At 40.2% G+C, this 20,778-nt stretch overlaps 1 long non-coding RNA gene across 1 annotated transcript in view; it reads right to left on the bottom strand.

Annotated features, from left to right (window-relative positions):
- Window positions 1–866: 866 nt before the first annotated feature.
- LOC306834946 overlaps window positions 867–20,778 on the bottom strand; it is a 41,113-nt gene continuing 21,201 nt past the window's right edge. Inside the window, exons 4-6 of the long non-coding RNA XR_013780546.1 lie at window positions 13,437–13,562; window positions 11,356–11,527; window positions 867–1,544 (exon numbers count right to left, since the gene is read on the bottom strand). This is a non-coding gene — a long non-coding RNA (uncharacterized lncRNA). The remainder of the gene's footprint in view (window positions 1,545–11,355; window positions 11,528–13,436; window positions 13,563–20,778) is intronic.

Below are 20,778 nucleotides of genomic sequence, written 5' to 3'. Positions count from 1 at the left end.
CTGATAGCATTGGTCCCTCCTAAATGCAGATTTTCTTAATAAGAGTGAAATTGAGAGAGAGTTGGGGACTGTGAAGTCTGCTGTATGGGGGTCCTCCAATTATGTGGGGAGACTATGTCTTCCTATTTGCATGAATCAAACTGAATGTCAGTGTGCAGAATTAGCACGCAAATGTGTTTTTCAAGTGGCCCGGTCTGTGTGTTTGCATGTATAGACCTTATGTGCAGACACAAATAAGCCTGTGTGTGTATGTTTGTACGCCTGTTTGTTTGTGTGTGGTACAGTAGGCCTTTCACTAAATACCCAGAGACCCTGAGAATTACCCAGAGCAGAGAGGACAGCATCTGTTTGTGTGCTTGTGCCGAGCAAACAAGGCAATTTAGAAAACACCAAGGGAGCAGCTAATAAACACAACCTTATTCCCCCTTCCTCCTACACCTGGCTCTGAATAATGCACGCTGCAGTGAGAACGTCTGCCTGTTTTTGGTTTGATTATGAGCCTGTGTGTGTTTATTAATATGCCGAAGATTCTGCTTGACCTAACCAGGAGAGTCACCTGTAAGTTAGCGTGTATATGAAAAGGTGTGCATGTGTGTCATTTAGTGTATGAGCAAATGTGTGTCATAAGCATGTGACCATTCATCATCCTAGAGTGAGGGGCACACCAGTGCTGCTGGGAAATGGCAGGTCTGCATCCCATTATACCCTGGTGTCTTTGTCAGTTCTGCGAAAGCTGCGCCAAAATGTCTGCCCTGGATACCTGGCAACAGCACTGTACTGTACACAGAAGGTGTATGAATACAAGGCTGGCAGGGACTAGCTTCTCCCACAATGATGCTGGTCACAATGGCCTAATAACTGCATCCTTTACTTTTTTTTTTTTTAACAGGAAGAAAAAAATGGAGTTGACATCCGACAATATTTAACAAATCAAGGGAGCAATAAGGTTTAATATTCTATTAACTGGATTTCTTTTTGAGCTACAAACCTGCAAACTTGTTAAAAAGATTCACATCGTCTGTCCTTTTTTTCTGCTCAACTGTTGCCGTAAAAATGCTTTAATGACACCTGCAGATTCGCTCACCGCCGTCGCCACCAAGGATTCTGATATGTAGCCAATGTGACACCCAGTGAAACAATGCATGAGACCAGACACAAAATGGCCGTCCACTGCCAAACCACACATTGGCTTTCACTTCAAATCACACCACAGGACTGAAGGCTTTACAAGGCATTAAGAGGAAAAGCTCAGCCTCTCTACTGTCACAAACAGGTATATAAAGCCTTTCATGTTGTTTCAATGATCTACTTCCTTTTACCTGAACATATGGTGTAAAAAAAAAACAATTGTTTCCGTATCTCGTATGCATAGGCTGTGTTTTCTAGATATGTATTTGATCACAGCTCACAGACTGCTCTATGATCATGTTTGCCCTTCAACTATGAGCTCTTCAAGGTCTCCTCACCTCCTTGGTCACGTACCTGCCAGCCTCAGAAAATGGGCCTTGTTCCATCAGCCTTTGAGCCTTGGAGCCAAGAACATCCTGGAATAAAAGAGTAGGCGAAAATAAGTGCAAAAAGGGGAGATTATTCTGAGTTATTACATTGATTAGATTTCTAGAATGCTAATTAAAAGATGTTAGGACATGGGCCCAGCCAAGGATCAGTGGGTGCTAATAAGGACCATTAGGACTCTGTAATCTGTGCTGTAATGAGAGCGGTTTAAATGTTAAGTTTGCAGGGAGGAAAGTGGGGAGGTGGATGGACGGATGGCGAGCAATCCAGAAAAACCAATCCCACACCATCATTATAAGCGGTAATGGTGATGTTTCACAGCCTCAGCAAAAAAGATAGAATAAAAAAAGAAGATGAGTGAAATTCAATTATACCAAAGGGTTTTAGAACAATAAAAACATTTTATTATTAGACAATTATCAGAACAGTTTAATGGTTGAAGGTCACATGCCCCCCTGTCTTGTATTATCATGAGGTCTTTCAAAGTTACAGGGCAGTATCTTTTAACAGGGAACCATCTATCACACACCGCTGATTCTCTTTCTTCAGGTTTTATGATATACATACTTCACATGTTCTGCATAAAAGAGTGTTTTAAATTGTACTAAATTGTGTCAGGTGAAGAGTACGATGTCATTGTTTCTATGGAAATGTTCTGCCTTTTCATACCAATCGTATGAGTTTCATGAAAGTGAAGGTGAAGTAATTCACTTTTGATGGAGGCCTTAAAGGCTGCAAACTGTACTTATTTTCATAATCCAAACGTAAATGTATTTATTACATGTAAGGAAAAAGGATAAAAAAAAAGGTTTTTACAGCCAAGGTTTAAATACTGACCAACTGTCTAAAACGTTTTAATTTAATTGCTCATATGAATGAAACATTGGCGTTGAACATTTTAGACTGTTCAGCCTATTGATTAGGGTTAATTCATCATCATAAAAGGTTTCTGATTTATTTTCAATCAACTGTAGAGCAGACTGAATACAGCCTGAGGACTGACAGCAAACACAAAAATAATCATTCTGCAGCTAACAAACGGTAGACGCGTACAAGACAGACGGTTGAGAAGTCAACTGAAATGAGAAAGGTCGTTACTTATTCAGTGGATAGTCGTTATTAGTGAATGAGTCTTAATGACAGGTGCATCCCACTCATTTAAAATTAGAGCGTTTCCCTTTAATAGGCCTGCACATTTATCACAAATAATGAGTTGTGTTGAAAACAATCTGGTAAATACTCGGCCTAATGGCTCTTACAATGCACAGTGAGTTCAAAACAACAGACACTGAATACATGTTACGTCTCATGTTGGACCACTTCAAAGACTTCAGTCCCTTTAGGCCATCTTACAGCATGCTAACAGTCTGTAGCCACACTGCTAGTGAGGCACTAGACACAGTTTGCTTAGCTCAATGCTCATTAAGAGCAACGTTGATGTTTGGTGCGTAGTTAAAGTATTCATATTTTTGCCCAAATCAGAAACTGTGTTTCCGCATTCCTTGAACCTTGCATGATAGGGTTACTGATCGGGTTACTGTAAGTTTACCAAACTGACTTAGTAGCCAGCTCATGAATTAGCCTTGATCAAAGCATGTATTACTTGTATTACAATAGTTCTCTCTTCAGCTCAACCCTCTCAGCTGAATAAGATCAGCTCTCTTTGCTCATTTGACCAAAAACACAACATTTCACATTTAAGAAACAGTTTGGCCTGTTGATGAGGATAAACTAAAAGCATGGTTGGTAATTTTAGTAAACCAGCATGATTTTGAAAGTAGCAACCCCCTCCCCTCTGTGCTCTCTCAAAAGCCACACCCCTCACTCACGCACTATTGGTCCAGAAGCAGACCTCAGCTCATGCTTTGAGTGTGGGCTCATGCGTGCATGGGGTAGAGAATGATTAGGGAGACGGGAAGGCATGATTGGTTCATCAGATTGGTACCTCGTGGCAGACATTGGTCAAAGCTTTTACAAGTTTGCCACTGCTACAAATGACAGATTTTCTTCATTCCTTTTTCAGAGCACACGAGTTATTAATCTGTCTGTCAGGACCATAAGAATCCTTAAGAAGTGTATCTAGAGAAAATAACCAACCCTGCCTTTTATGAACAAAACGAAACTTTATCATTCTGCAGTCAACAGTACATTCGCTGATGTACCCTGCATTTGCACTTTTTATGTTTTCTGCATTGTCTGTGCTTTATTAAGTATGTTTGACTCTTCCTGCAGCATAAATTATCGGTCAGGTTAATACATACACATAGCGATATAAATGTATTAATCTGCTCATATCTGGACTAAAGTGATGGGCTGTTTGAATTGAGACTCTTCTTCAATCAGCACATCAACTTCCTCTACAGGTGATGACACATGGCACCACTAGGCACCAGATACCTGAAAGTCGCGTGTTTAACGGAGCTTAGGGCCTAACATCCAACCCGCCTTATGGTGCAGAGAAAATAGAGGCTGAAATTACAGCAGGGGTATGACAATGCTGATAGGCTATAAAACCATGTCATTTAATGTCCCCTCTCACTCCCCCTCAGCTTTGCACTCTGGTCTGCTCACCATTAAGCCAATTCATCATCTCCTCATAGAAGGCCATGAGACAGCGCCAGTCTATTAGTCACTCTCTTAAGGATGTGGTTACAAATCTGATCATCAAGGATTTCTGCCATATTAAACATGGAAGTGAGCGCTCAGACTCAATCTAAACAATGACTTTAGATGGCTGCTCAAAAAAAAGCATCTCTCTCTCTCTCTCTCTCTCTCTCTCTCTCTCCCTCTCCCTCTCTCTCTCTCTCTCTCTCTCTCTCTCTCTCTCTCTCTCTCCCTCTCCCTCTCTCTCTCTCTCTCTCTCCCTCTCTCTCTCTCTCCCTCTCTCCCTCTCTCCCTCTCTCCCTCTCCCTCTCCCTGGAAGAGGACAGTTTGAAAAGCTATGATAATAACAGCAGAAATTAAAATATGAAAACACTGATGTAGCAATAATGTTAGATTGTGTCTGCCACTTGAAGCCAGTTGTTTGATATGTCACTTTTCTAATGACCTCCTGAGAGAGGACTGTGATTTGCATTTGTGGTGCCTGGTCCTGTAATGGAAAAAGGTACAGCGGAGCATATTTTACCAGACCTGTCAAAGCCACTCACGCCCCTCTGCAAAGCACTCAGGAACTTCATTCCATCGCTGCCCTTTCTCACGGCCACGCTATTAAATTGACTATGACAAAATTAGCAGACCTAGATTGTTTGGACACACTTCCAATAGAACAGGTTTCTTTTTTTTTTTTCTTTTTTCAAAAAAAGTAATCAAACCCAGGAACATCAAACACAAAGTCTCCTTGAAAGTTGTTCAGTCTCTTCAGTGCAATATTCACAGCGGCCATAGATTTATGTAATCGTGAGCTTGTTAGGAAGATTTCTCAGGCCTATTGACAGTGACGTGCACTCAGGGTTGGCAGAGGTGACATCTCCGAAGCACAATTCTGCTGCACCACCACGCAAAAGCAATTAAAGATCTATATTCCCAGACAGGTCCAGACTTCCCTTCTATGGAGGAGGAATACATGCGGTCTAATGTCTTTATTAACATGACATGCATGTCCCTTACACCGTCTTCGAATGACAATCACAGGGTCAACATGAAAAAGGGGGGCAGCAATCAGTATAATCACGCTCTGAGGACAAGACTATGTTGACAAGTCGGGACCTCAGAAGGCATTTTCCAAGTGTACAAAGAAGATGATAAACACCCCACAGCAGAGTTTTTATAACAAAGAAAAACTGAAAAAGTTGTAGTTATGAGAAATGTTACCCCTGCTGAAAATTAGGAGGAGAGCATGATGGGTAATTAAAATGGTTCAGTTTCAGTTGGACAAGCACTGCTCAAAACACACCACTTACTCATCAGCAGTAAATGAATCTCGACTGGCTAAAGTAATTAGTTCAGACTATTAATTACTTTAATCACCCATTATCATGTAGGCCTTCATTTTAACATGTTTCATGGATGTTATAAGCTTGTAGGAGAGCCGTTCAAAGGGGATATTCTCGGAGGGCTAATTACTTTGTGTTGTAAGGATAAGCCTTGCATTTATCTATACGTCTTTACAAATCCCATTATAAAAGCTAAAAGCAAACGATGAGCAAGAGTGCCTTCAAACAATTCAAAATGATCTTCGCTTCCTGTGGAACTTGGCTTCTATCAAATGAGTTCCAGCTTAAGATGTCAATCTTAGAGAAAAAAAGGTTAATCTATTTTCATCTTTATTTTAAAAAAAAAACTGGAGATTGTAATTCAATAAACATTTCTTAAACTTAGAAAATAGTAAGGAACTATTTTCAGATGTGAATAAATGCACTTAAATTTGAAGTGACAGGATGGTGTGTGTGAGATCTGCTCAGTAAAAAACAACTGAAAAAGGGAAAAAGAATACTTTTATTAGTTGAAACTAATCTTTGGATTTGTACTTAAATGGGCTTTAATGAAAGCAAAATTATCACCAATATATAATATGTATCTTCTTAAGAGTTACATGTATAAAAGAAATGACAGTGTGGGACGCTAAAATATAGGAAGTAATAGTCAGTCATAAAAATAATACATCATGGTATCTGATTGACGGAAAAATATGAAAGTCTCCTTCAAAGTTTAACTGCATTTATTTTTAATATCCATATATTTTGCCGGCGATTTCATAATTGTATCAAACTAGTCAGGATGAGGAAATACTGCTGTATCAAAATTTTGTCTCATCTCATGTTAGATGCAGATGTAATACAACCCATGTCTACCGCATTGAGTTTTTCAGGAGCCTGATATTCCAGCCCTCTGTGAGCTGGGATGAAATGAGGATGGGGTCTGAGATGGAGGTAAACAAGGCGGCCCAGCTCCCCAGCTGTGAAGGTGACACAGGGACGCTACACGCAGAACAAGCCCTTTTGATTAATCACAGGATATTTACTAGCTCAGATCTAATCAAGGCCTGCAGGATCACAGGCTACATCATACACGGCCCAGGAATTTACAGAGCAGAGTTAACCTGTCACCTGCCACTGTCCTCCTCCTTACACCTATAAACAGTGTGTATAGATGGTCCAGCGGTTACACACCACAGGCAGGCGCACTGATATAGCCGCAGAAGTGATTGTTTTATTTCTGCAGAAACAATATAACCCGCAGTCAGATACTCAACACATGTCGTTAGATATAAAACCTTATGGCAGAGGGGAGAAAGAGCCATTTATCTCAAGGTGGTCGCGGTAATGGGACACAAGAACGTGAGCAGTTTTCTCACCAAGTTAACTACAGCGCTGTGTGTGCAGAAGCCTGACCTGCCAGCGTGCAGCAGCGGGATCGTTATATCTTAAAGAGGACACACAAACCAAAGACTACTACAGGATTATGGGCAAAAAGGGTTTAAGATATTTTCACCTCTGATGGGCTATAAATATGACTTTAACAATCATTTCAGCACTCAGAAAAAGGCTCCTTTTCAGAGAGAACAGCTGGTCACATTTACCCTCAATTTCACAACTTATTCTTTCCAGAAGACAAAATGATTTTACTTTTCTGTGTGGAGTTTAAAGGCTCAGATCGAAAGTTCAGCTCTGTACATGGTTGTCTTGGGAATCAGTTACAGCTAAGCTACACACAAATATGGGGCTTTAAATACATAGTTCAATTTAGCAATTTCTAGCATATACAGTATAACGTTTTGTTTATTCTATTAGGTTTCTCCGAATGTCAATGTTAAAGTGCTAAGTTGGTTGAGATCCTAGTAAATACTTAAAAGATGCTAAATAAATACTAATGTAAATGAAAATTTTGATAATCGTCAGTTTTTGTATTTATTATTGGTAAACTTTCAACTCTTGAAGCATGTTCATTCTAAAGACAATGGTACATCTGTAAACAATTAAAACTACTGAGCTACAATTTCTTTTTTTTTTTTTGATTGAAGAAAACGCAAAGCACAATTGCATAGGCTTAAAAACGCATCAATGGGGTCGCCGGTGGTGCAGCGGCAGTGCGCCATGTATTGAGGCTCAGTCCTCACGCGCGGGCGGCCCGGGTTCGCGTCCGGCCTGTGGCCCATTTCCCGTATGTCTCTCCCCACTCTCTCTCCCTGATTTCCGACTCTATCCACTGTCCTCCCTCTATATAATAAAGGCATAAAAGCCAAAAACAAATCTTAAAAAAAAAACAAACAAAAAAAAACGCATCAATAAGTCCCACGATAATGAGTAGGAACAAGAAGCAACATTCCTTTTAACCTACATGTGTTGCTTCAATAGGCTGACTGGAAGGATTTCTGTTGCCAATGTAGTTGCAGCCGACTTTCACAGAAAATGTAGCGTGTTCATTTGTTACAAGCATGCATCTGCAAGTGCATGAAATGGATACAGACATAACCTTTAGAGTGACCTGTGACTTGTCTTTTGTTGTTAGCACATGTACATGAAGAGACAGGTGCAGCGGTCTTAGTGCTGCCTGTGTGTTTATGAACAGCCGGGTAAAATGTGGTCTGCACTCTTGTGTTGCCTGGAAAATGTCACTCCGCAGGGGGTTTTGTCTCATTTCAAAGAGGTTTAAAGAGAACTCTGACAGCACTGACACAGCAAGACACTCGGTGTTAAAAGGATGAAATATGAGTACCAATGAAACAAGGAGAATTCTAGAATGTGTTGTGCGTACACTTTTGTTTCCCTGATTGTTTTAAATTGCCTTTGTCCCCCATCCATACAAATGTGAAGGAGCTCTCAGCGCTGATTTGAGATAAAACCCTTTTGTTTGTGTTGAATAACAAGTGATCTGTGGTGTTTAAGCAATAGATCACTTAGCGCTATTGAGCCAGATCTCTGCCGCATGAGCCCCGGACAAATAGTTAGTCTATTAGATGAGAGCGTTTTTGTCATTCCCCCCGTCTCAGAGATATTTCCTCAGAGTGACGAGCCACATTAGACGCCAGGAGGAAGAGTAATTTCTGTGTCACATCCCTTTAGGCCGACCTCGCTGACAATCACCAAGAAGAGGGCGTTCTCACGAAAAATTAATCACATTTGCCTTTTTAATGGCATCCTTCGACCCTCTGCCAAGAATTCTCAATCGTCTTTCCTGCCGTGTGTTGCTCCGGCAGCTTTGGTATCTCGGGCGGTGACAAAGTGATTTCAAGGAGTGTATCAATACTTACATCACCCCTCTGGCCCTCACTTTTCACTGTTGACACTGCAGCACTCGGAGCCAGGCCGAACTGGCAGAAGGCCATCCACTTCAGAGATAAACATGGAGAGATATGCAGCGCTGGATTTGAGGCACAAATACATCATGTTTTAAAATAATAAATTGTTATAGGGAGGGCTCTTAGGGTGAGAAATCTCAAATGTCTTCTTTAGCATGTAAAAACATAAGAAAATCTTTGCTGTAGGTTAAGATGAACTGCATGCTTAAGTGATAAACATCAAATAATCGATCTTTTGACACTTACTCTGGCAGCATCATTTTTTGTTTGTTTTATACAATATCTTGGACAATATTTTGAATAATTAGTTTTAATACGTGTAAAGAATTGATTTATTTTCTTAATATACAACTTTCTCATCTGGTTCATTGATCCACGACTCTGTGATTTTCCATAAAAAATTGTGTGTGTTTGAAACTAGCACTGACATGATGAATAATAATGTATATTTTGTTAAAGAATACTTATCCATACTTAACACTAGCGGTGGGAATAGCAGGGCCTATGATAATATAAGTGGTATGTGGTTGACGAGAACTTTAAAATCACATTACAGAAATCCAGTGATAGTTGATACAGTATATCACAGACTAATCATATAATGCATCACAATATCTTATTAACTAAAGAATAAAAAAATCAGAAATTTTATGTACAATATTGATATTTGGCACCAACAATTTGATACTTGCATCATGCCAGTCAGGATGACGATATATTGCAGAATCAGCATTTTGTCCCAACTCTGCTGCTTACTTCTTGTTCTAACTTGGAGACGAGGCCAGAAGGAATTGATGGATCTGAAGCATCTCGCTGTGCACCGTATTACAATTACGGCAGCAACAGAATTTGAAGTCGATTTTTGTTGATTCTCCAAGCAGTGATCAAATAGAGTTTAAAGTTTAAACACGAAGAATCACTAAGAGTTAGCAGTATCATAAACTTCCACTTGAACGGTTTCAAAGAACTGGGAGAACAAATGACTTGGTTTACGTGCACAGAAGTCGTTGAACTGTCTCGCTCTCTCAGAAAAGACAGGAATGGTTTCTGCTGCCATCAAATATTCAGACAGACTTGTAGTTCTTGTGAGTGAGGAGCCCTGTAAAATGACTGGGAAACAAAACACTTGTGGTAAAACAATGTTCTGAGGACATTCTGTCAGATTCCTCTCTCTTTTACAGATTTCATCACTGAGCTGCTGTGGCGTAAATGCTTTAAAACACTTTGACATTACGTGCTGCGTCCAGAGACTCTTTGCTCCTGAATAATGAATCTCCAGTATGTTCCGAACAGCTGTCTTCTTGCAAGAAGTTTTTTTTTTCTTTTTTTCTTAAGGCTTTTGGTCACATCTCAGGTCTTTTCTTAGAAACTGGCATGATTTGAGAGAACGCACATTTTTTTATCATCACAACAACACCTGACCAATAAGTGGTGCTTTCACTAACAACAAACCTTGTGATTGGCCAGGAAGCAGAGAAGTCACCTGCATGCTCCACTCTTGCTGCCCCCACTCTTCATATTTAATTCAGAGGTTGTGTATTTCTTTATGATTGCAACATCTGTTTGCTCCCAGTGCCAGCTCCCTCTGTCAGCTACCCTCTGTTCAATAATTCCTGTCCTGACCCCTAAGAGCCCCTGACATCACTGCAGCGGCTGCTGCTCAAACTTCACCGGGACCAGACACAAAGGGACAGGTGCCTGCCACCAAATCATCTGGTTTATAAACATGCATCACCTACATCACTGGCTCTGTTGTTTCTGGATATGTCAGCCAGATTATCTCTCTCTTAAGAGAAAAGTATAACGAACACATTTTTTAGAAAAATTAGTAATCTACACGATTATTTCTCCTCTGTAGAGTTTTAGATTTCACATGACATAAATTGGCAGCAACCAAGGCTTAAATACCTGCAACATGTTTGTGTGTCACTTACATGGGGGTGGACAAACCAATGTAAAGATCTGTGAGATTGAAAAAACAACAACACAGAGGCAGAGTCACCTGAGCTCAAAGTGAACGAGTACTGCTTATAAAAATGTTTTATGTCGAGGACCAGCAGTGTTGGAAAATGTGGAAGAGCAAAAAACTGCAGTTCCTCAAGTGTCCACCAAAAGACAAGGAATCTCTATTAAAGCCCGTATTTAAATGTAGAATATACGTTTGGGATTTTTGGGCCTTTATTGGAGAGATAAGAGATAGAAATTAGGAGGAGAGAGTGGAGATTGACATGCAGGAAAGGAGCCACAGGTCAGATTTGAACCTGGGTCACCCTCGTTGAGAACTACAGCCTCCATACATGGGACGCACACATGAACCACTGCACCACCAGCGCCACAATCCGATAGCTTTTAAATGGACTGTGCTCAACAATTGAGCTCCATTACACAAAGGCTATTGTGTGCTATGGTTTGATATCCTCTGATATAACTTCACTATAAGTAGAGGGACTGCATTGACTGTGACAGGTTAACCTACATCAGATTCAAAGCTTGTCAACACTTGTGACTGATCAAAGCATTTTGTCTGCTTTCTCAGTGTGATCCTGCTTGTCAGAGACATTGAAGGTGGTGGGGTCCATAAACAGATGCTACCCACTGACCTTAGGAAACATGGCGGAGGGGCCAGATGTTCGGATGACCTCACAACCTTGGGACCAGCTGATGTGGCAGTGATGGAGATGAGTACTGGCAGAGGAAACTGATCTAGTGGCATCAGAGGTTCTCGTTTTCCCACTTTTTTTATGTTGGTCTTAACCCCCGGAATGGGCAATCCTGGAAGGCAGGGAAAGATGGAGGACGGGGAAGAGAAACATGTAAATAGTCAAGAAAGAGAGACACGGAGAGGGAGAGAGGACTGGTCAGTGGTTTTGACGGTTGTCAGAGATGTTGAGTTCAGCACAAACCTTTGCCAGAAGCTATCATGTCAAGGCTAAGTTAGCTGAATGAACAAGAACAACTCCGGGCCCTGCCACTTTAAATCTCGCTCAAAATTCAACAGCTGTTTCTTGAACGAATGCAGATGCAAAATAATGATAACAACGCCTGCTTATAGCTCCTGCTTCGGAGTAAACGATGCTTCTTGACCACACCCTCTGCACATGGTGTCTCATTAGCTCTGCTGTAGCTCTTTTGGTGATTTAATTTTAGAGGCAGCGAGGCAGGGTTTGAAAAAAAGTCTATGCTCTAACAGAATTATTACTTTAGAGCTAACTATTTATTTCTTTAATCTTTAAACACGTTCCTTTTCCTTTCCGTTTTCACTGCCATAACAAAAGCAACCAGTGAGCGTACACAGCTGTCAGAAAACAAGCATCACATCTGTGTAATAAATATCTACAGTTGCTTCAACATCATTTCTCCTCAAATCAACGCCTGTGCTTGTCTACTCTGGCATCTGAAATTCTTAACATTTTGACTGGGCGCATCTTGGCTCCAAGCATCTTCACTCAGCTCAGAGAATGTCTTTGTGCCAAGGCCACAGCCTGTGGCAGTTTTCCTAGTGACGGATGAGCATGTCAACATGTTTGTGTGTGTGTGTGTGTGTGTGTGTGTGTGTGTGTGTGTGTGTGTGTGTGTGTGTGTGTGTGGTGAAACAATAGGCCTCATAAGCTGTGAGCTGTGCAGTTACGGACAGAACTGGCACTTCAACCAGTCAGTAACCAAAACAAAAATGTAAAGATGAGAAATTATTGCATGGGAACATCTCATTAAATATTAATACTACACAACAGAAAATGCATATACATGCACACAAACGCACAATGCAAGTGTACTGACTTCTTGAACATTCTTCCACAGACTGGTACACAGAACTTGGCCTCTCACAGATGGACTGATAACACCACTTGTTGTAATTGCTTGCTGAATAACAAAGCTATCTAAACATCCGCAAAGTGCCTTTCTCCCAAAACACATTCATGAGCAAATATGGAAGAAAGCATGTTGTTATCTGCCCAACAAAGATCTACTTAAACTATAATAGCATAGATAGTGTGAATACAATAAGTGGTGAGCTGCAGCAAAAGAAAACTGCGACATGTGGATCTAAATCTGTCCATCCTGTCTCCAGGCCTGTTGGCAAAGGGCAGCTCAGCTGTAGCAGGCAGATTGTGTGAACAGGGGACGACGAACATCTCTCCACAGGCCATACTAAGGTGTCTAATCCAGGAAACACTGTGAACATACACCCTGTGGGCTCCCACGGTCCACTGCAGAACCACCACCCCAGAATTCACTGGAACAAATCCTCCATCTTAACAAGACAGTTTTTCCTCTTAATGAGCCATAAAAGTCGAAACTCTTGATTTACTGAAACGATATTCTGAGCATGGTGAGACTTTTTATGAGTTCTTTCACATTTCAGTTTTTTGAAGACTTTTAAGATGTGTGACTTTGCAGTTACAGTCTGCCTAACTAAATAGCCAGAGGGTATCTTTTAAATATCTTTATTAATGTCCAATGAGAATCTTTAAAAACTCTGATCAATGATACAAGGTGTTAATTTAGCTTAATAATTAGATGGCTCATAACAACTATGTAAAAAAAATCTGAAAAACTCATGTGATGTTTGTTAAGCATTTTTCTTTTAGAGGATGATTGCACATCTCTGGTATGTGTTTGGGAATTTATATTATCTGTGATAAATTTAAAGATAATATTTTTACACATTTCAGCACTTTACCTGAAGAAATATAGCCAGCTCGCCTGGGAGTGCGTCTGCTGTCCAGCACCTGTCATATCGGCTGAGTGTCACCCACATCACAGGGTGTCGCGCAATGACAGCTCCCAATGTCTGCAAAGATGAAGCCTGGGGAGAGGAAAAAAAAAAAAAAACAGGACAGATCGAAATTTCATACTCGGAAGTATATCAAAGTGACTCCTGTCAGCATTGCATCAAAGCGCAGAAACAGGAACTGTTCATTTTTACAGTAGGACTGTGTGGAGGGGGTTTCTGGGGAAACAGGAAGGGAAGGTGAGGACTGTAAATTACATTGGGTGACTTACAAGAGAAATGGTGACAATGAGAATCACCTTGTCAAACTCGGCCATTTTGGATTTATGACAGCTGAGTGAAATAAGTGACAGAGGCTGAAGTTGACTGTTTAGACAAACCTGAGTGATTTTTACGGGATCTGCTTTTCTTATCTCATAAGCTGCGATGCTGATGTAAACCTAACATGACAGTGGAATTCTCCTGTTTGTAGTGTGCTTTATCATACTTTGTGGTTAAAATCTAACATCTTTAGCTTTGTGTATCCACAATGGTCAAGACAACATCTGAAAAATGTTGTCTTAATGTCTTTATGAAAACCATCTCATGAAAATGAACACTACAGAATACAAGGTTTCTATCAATAATACAAGAGCTTAAAACAGAGTGATAATTTTTGGTAGTGAAGAAAACAAGTACAGCAGGCACAAATGAGATCCAAACATAACATAAAACAACATGGACAGTTACCATGGGGCAAGCCCTTTTTACTTAAGCAGTCTAGAGAAACAAGAGTGTGCGCCTTTGCTTGTGCAGGCTTTTAGTGCGACAAGACACACAGATATGACTTGTGCAGTGATGATAAATATTAGCAGGCTTCAGGCTAAGGGAATCCAAGGGAACCAAAAATCAGTTTTTGTCCCAGGGCCAAACTCTGCACTGCACTGTGGGCCACTTCTGATTTCAGCACTAGCTGGTGTAACGCAACCAGCCATGCATTAGCATTGGCCCTGCAGTTAGAGCTGGCTCTTAGGATCCTGTCACCCGAACTTATCATACACTCTCACACGCACACACACACAAACGCCCAGACACTCACATGCAAACATGCGAGAAAGCAGCTCATTTGCTTCAGCAGTAAAGCAGACACTAATAGGTTTCATACCAGTCTCTTTCTGTTTTTTTTTCTTTACTGAAGCACATCAATTAGAGAGGTTATGATATTTTTTAAATTTCCGTTAATTTGTGAATCGGCTGATGGGGAGTACCAATCCAGTTCAAGCTCTAGACTCAGAAAACAAGTGCAGTTTACTATAAAGCCCGTACTGATATGGTTTGCTTTTTATTTGCCTATGTATGACAGAACTTTAAATATTCTATTGACAGTTTGCTGTCAGACATAATTGGGAAAGAGTATGAAAATAAACATATCTAAGTACAACATGTGTTTGACATTTCTGTTTTTGGAATCTGCTTAGGAGAGTTAGAGGAACAGATTTGTAACTTTACAACAGTAAAGCTGCTGTATTCAGTCGCTTTAATGTTTCTAACTTATAGCTGCTTGTTTTTTTAATAAAAAAAAGGACCTCTACATTCAGATCTGGATTTATAGGAATAATAGGGAATTTCTTACCTAGAAATAGGCAGAACAAATTTTAACTGAAGATAACATTTGCAGCAGCTTGACATGCAGTCTCTAATTAGTTCTTCTTTGATATCAGATTTATAAAACACTGTGTTGGGATGCTGGCCAGACTTCGTGACAACACTCAATCTGAAGTCCTTAGCAGCATCCCCACGTTTCGAGCATAGGAATGCACTATCAAAACTACCCTCTTATAAATGACACAGTATCTCATTCAGACAAGGGCAGTGATCTCACGGTGTTCGGACCAGACAAACCTTGCACAGGACCAACCAACAGCAGCTCTTCACACAGTCAGAAGAGACTTTCTGCCAGAGAACATAAAAGCCTGAATCTCCCCGTTTAAGCAGCCGGCCCATCTCTCTGGGTACTTAGAGGGGTGCCTGAGCTAGCATACAAAGTTCAACAACTGTGAAGAAGGAACTATTAAAGAGGACACACAAAGCAGTGACCTTGACTGACAAGTGCTCTTCATTCTGGCCATAAACAGCAGTGGGGCCTGATAAGTGTTCATCGGTGCGGGGAGTAATGACCTATCCGTCAGCAGCGGTTGGGCTGTGTGAGGTAGTATAAATGGAACATACATAATGTACAGCAATAATACCAGCACGCTCACAGCCTAATGTATTATCATTATTCTTGGGGACTAGGGGTTTTTCCCCCTCCCCGCACCCTGCGTAGTGTGCCTCAGTGCGGCGTGTAAATGCCTTCCGGCCACAATAATTTCATTCTAATCTTTGTTCCGTATTATAATTTTCATGATCAGAAATACAGCGGGAAGCAACGCCACGTTTCTATCAAGGACTAAACAGAACACAGGCCATAACCAGAGGTTTTATATGATTGTATAACCCCCGCTCTTAAAGCACCAGTCAATTGATGATAAGAATGGAGAAAGCTGTAAATGCATGTGATGTCCATCTTAAACAACATTATTACAGTCTGAACCAGCCTTTGGCAGGGCAGCTGTAACCATACCAGACACAGTTATCTTCTTTTAAGAGAATATTAGAAAATGCAGAAAGTGTTCCACATGGACTTAAAAATAAAACTAAGTTTGGAAAAAAAAAAGATTCCTAGCATCTTTGTCAAGACTTTCATCCTGACCTGGAAGATGTAAAAAGAAGGTAGAAAGTCATATCTGAACACAGACTTACACCGATGTCTTACAGACTTACAGATGGGGATTCACTTTAACCCACATTTTTAAAAAGGAAGATTGTAACGTAAATGTATTTTGAATGCTTTTAAGGGGAAAAAACATTGTATTTATCTGGTATAATTTCTTGTATTTATCAACATCCCAATATGTATCAGTGTAGTATGATAGTTTGCAAAATTACCTCATATGGTTTCAGAAAGCTCCCCCATTACAAGATCATGTGACATTGCACCAAGTGGACTTTTCCCATTCAGAATCACAAGTATGATTTGTGAATAAACTCTTTGGATGTGGAAGAGTTGCATTACTAAACCTGCAGAGGTGATATCTAGCAGACAGTAATCGCCAACCTTCTGCCACTCAAAAAGTGATGCAACTTATGACTGCCAGCCACTACTGTGTGTAATACGAACAGATGACTTATTGAAATATGTAACACCTCTAAAGCAGATTTTCTACAGATGATAACTGTAGAGACCAGAGTTGGGTTTTTTTTGTCATGGACAGTAATCAAGCTTATTTTAACTTGTATGTTTTACTATAAATATTGACTTACTTTTGAATCAAGCCTCACGTGTCCACTTGAGGGACAGCAGTTTTGGGTGCTTCAGTGCCATCTTCTTTTTCAGCCATATTTGTTTGCCCTGGTGACACAAGTCTACTGAAAGTCAACAAACAAACGTAGCGCAAAAAGCGTAAAAAACAGATGCCAACAAAGGCCTGGGGGGAAAAAAACTACTTAACTGTATGTGCACCCACACTGTGGCCTGCAATGACTACAGAACTGTAATTGATAGTGTAAAAAGAATGCTATGACAATAAAAAGGATGTTGTCAGGGGTCAGTGTGGGAGAAAATATATACTCAGTAAATCACATCGAAATGCTGAAGTCAGACAGCTGTCATTCAAAGATGAAAAGGGTTCAAAAATGTAATGGCAAAATATTCACAAACGTATTGGTTTTTTGTATTTTTGTATCTAAAATGAACAACGGCACTGATGGTGCGAAAGCTGCATTTCCAAAAATGATCAGATCCCAAATTGATACCTAGCGAAGCTTAATTCTGTCTGGAGCCTAAACTGATTGTGCAGACACCGTTAATTAACAGGCGCTTCTGAGGCCTCCCACACACATACTGCATCTAAGTCACAGCCAATGTCCTGATCCAAAACTCCTCTCTGCTCTATAGAAACAAGGATATGCAGTGCCACTACACAACCCATCATTCCTGCAACACTTGCTGCTTGTTGCAAGAGAGTATTCTTGGAAAATGAAATCAACTCCATTATAAATACATGAACAGTTGTGCTGCATTTCCACGAAAACAAAAAATCCCTTCTCATTATTTTTTACAAAGAAACAGCTCCTGTATAGTTCATGCGTTATGTTTTTAATATTTAATTAAGGGAACAAAGGCCTAATTTAAATGTGGTGAATATTGCGTGTTTGTGCATATCGTCCGGCCCAGGTATCTATACAGAGCAGAACAAAAATGAAGGATGCCTCCAAAGCTTGCAGACAGTAATCTTCCCTGTGGAGGTCAAATCTAACATGGCAGGTTAGTGTCTGTGGAGATTGACAGCCTGGAGAAATACTGCTGCCAGGCGCCCACAACGCACAGTGACAGTAAACACCTCCCAGGAAAAAGGCTGGTTACCAAGCCTTATAGAGCGACTGTCAGAGGGCGCCAGGCGTCAGAGCTGCTGCCGAGTCCTCACTGACAGACTCTGTCAACCTCTCTCTATCATATCCAAGCCGTCTCAATAACATGAACATCAAACTCTCCCAGGAAGTATACAGATCCAACATGTGTACATTCCTCATCACATCATTTAAAGGCTATTATTATTTCAGAGACAGTTTGTTAAAAGATTCACTTTGAGCTGAAAAACTTTCATATTTTTTCAAGAAAAATATTTTTGTGACCATATATGGTCATTTTAAATAAATTAAATGTGGGGGTTTTTTTTAGACACCATAACGACTCAAACTAAACTAAACATGCACGATTGATCGCTTCTTCATCTGCAAATTAATGTATTAATCAAATGTGCAGAGGCTGACGTTTGTAAATATTTTCTGTATTATTTTTTTCATGGATAGCTCCGTAATTTTAAAATGATTGGTCTCATATTGAACATAAATCCATTCTTCCTACCGCAACCCAAAAATATATTTATTTTTGAAAACATTCAGCAAATCATGTCGCTTAACTGAGACATCAGCAGTGCTAATATTTCTAGTTGCCGCCATTAAGGGAAAAACTGAATACTAAATAATGAAAATATACTGTAAATTATATCTTAACATGATTCAACAGTATTTCTTACAGAAATTCTGTGCAGTGCTTAATTAATTAAAACAGAATATCATCCAAGTCAAGCAGAACAAGAGAACTTTTTCAAAGAAAACTCTTGAGGCATCACATCAAGAAATGAATAAAGCATGTAAATAAATAAAAACTGCACAAACACTTTCATGTTCTTGTTTCTTGTTCATGTTTACTGGGCTTTGCACGGTAACAGGAAAGCAGTACAGCAGACAACTAATTGCATGAAATATGTTATCTTACAGGCTTGTGCTGTCTGCCTTTCATAAACAAAGGCTGACAGATCATGCCCTCAACCAGTGACCCTGCTGTGAGCATATGCACTAATGCAAGGTCACACTGGAGACTGGCCACATGAGGAGAAAACAGACCTACAATTTGCCTTCTGAGCCCGACACAGACACACACTACTGATTTAGTCATCATGCCCTACAATAAAATGTCAGTGTTTTAAACGGGGTCCTTTTTTCATTAGCAGCTCTAATAAATGGTGCTTCTGTAAAATAGAGGGAACCTTTTATGTCCGTGTGAGGAGAAAATGATAAAAGAGATATCACTGCCAGAAAATCTGTTGTACGCTCAATGTCAAGGGGGTTTCGCCAGCTCCCATAGTGCTCAGCTGTGTGCTAAAGCATAACAGACCCTGATTTTCATAATGGCAGGTGGCCATCTTTAGAGGCCTCCATTAAATAGATCTACATTCAGTAGCCGCAATAGAACAGTGGCCAGCTCCATTTAACAAGATTGTAAATACACATTATCCTGCCTTATATTCTGAACAATAACTAAAGCTCTGGTTCAACAGTAAATCAAGAGGGCTAAACAGTCATACCGCGGGCTGAGATTGGTCTGATTGTAACTATTGACAGAGGGTGAGTGTTGATAACAAATTGCCATTTATTGTTATTACCGTTTGTTTATTTAGTCAGTCACTGCACAATATCAGTTGACTCTTTAATACTCTGCAACAGAAGCATTTATTTATTAAGTATTTATTTAGTCACTGAACCTTAACTGTTCGTTTGTCTGATAAGCTATTTCTCTACTCATCCAATGAAGGACAACTGTTTCCAAATGTACATACATATGTATAGATTTTATTTGTACAGATTTTTTGTTAACGCTCCAATTGTTGTAAACAAAGTTCTATTTTGTAATTTTACACAATAATAATTAAGTGCCTGTCTGTCTATTAGCATGATGTAGGTTGTGTGGCGGCTGTGGGTAAAGGCGGCAGATAAGACTGGCAAACAGACAAGAGGAGCAGACCTCTATTCTGACGCTTTTCCCCCTCATCCCCTGCTTGCCCTTTGTCATGCACCCTCCTCACCTCCAGAGCTGTCACTGGCTTGTCAGAACCAATCACAGGATGCCATGCTGTCTGCCAGCCATGTACCAGTTTGGACAGGATGACATCAAATTTCTGGTGCTACGTGTCAAGGACCATATGAAAACAGATGTCCTCATTACTGGGTTGCCTTTGCGTTAGAAATACTACATGCCCTTCTATTCCTGGGTGAGAGGATTAAGAAATATTACAAGATTAATTTTTTAATTAAACATTGTTCTCCATGTAAGCGCCGTCATTTAAAAATGCCTCAAAATAATTATAACAAACTCATACGCAGTCTATCATGAAACACTTTTTTTTTTTATTCTTAAAATTTGCACACAAAAAAAATAAATTATCTAATAACCTCGGAAAAAATAAATCCACAAGCAATCACATTGTGATAAAACAGTGACATGTCCAAGCCTGCCATTATGCATATATGAGGCCCTCTGAGATCCAGAATGACAAAAGTAACTTTATTGAATGGGACAGATCGCTGCTTGTCTGACTGACTTAATCTGTTTGATTGAGCAACGGGACGCCTTCGGCTTCACAAGTCCTTCAAAGGCCGCAGATTCTGAAAGTGTGAAAAAAAGAGGGAGGAAAAAGGGAGAAAAAAAAAAAAAAAAAAAAGGAAAACACCCCTCCACACCCCTTCTACTGCAACACACACAGACGCCATAAGAGCTTCTGGAGGGTTTATTTATTAGCTTTAAACGTCTTATCCACTGCCTTACCACCCGAGCCCTTTCAGGTCATCACCCTCTGACAAAGACCGCAAGCCTGGAAAATCTGTCAACTGTCAGTGTCATTGATTAGAAGAACTCTGGGCAGTTGATGAG

Source organism: Symphodus melops (assembly GCF_947650265.1).
Source record: "Symphodus melops genome assembly, chromosome: 14".
NCBI lineage: Eukaryota > Metazoa > Chordata > Actinopteri > Labriformes > Labridae > Symphodus > Symphodus melops.
Note: the sequence above shows the minus strand (reverse complement) of the source record. Positions and strands in the feature narration are given on the sequence as shown.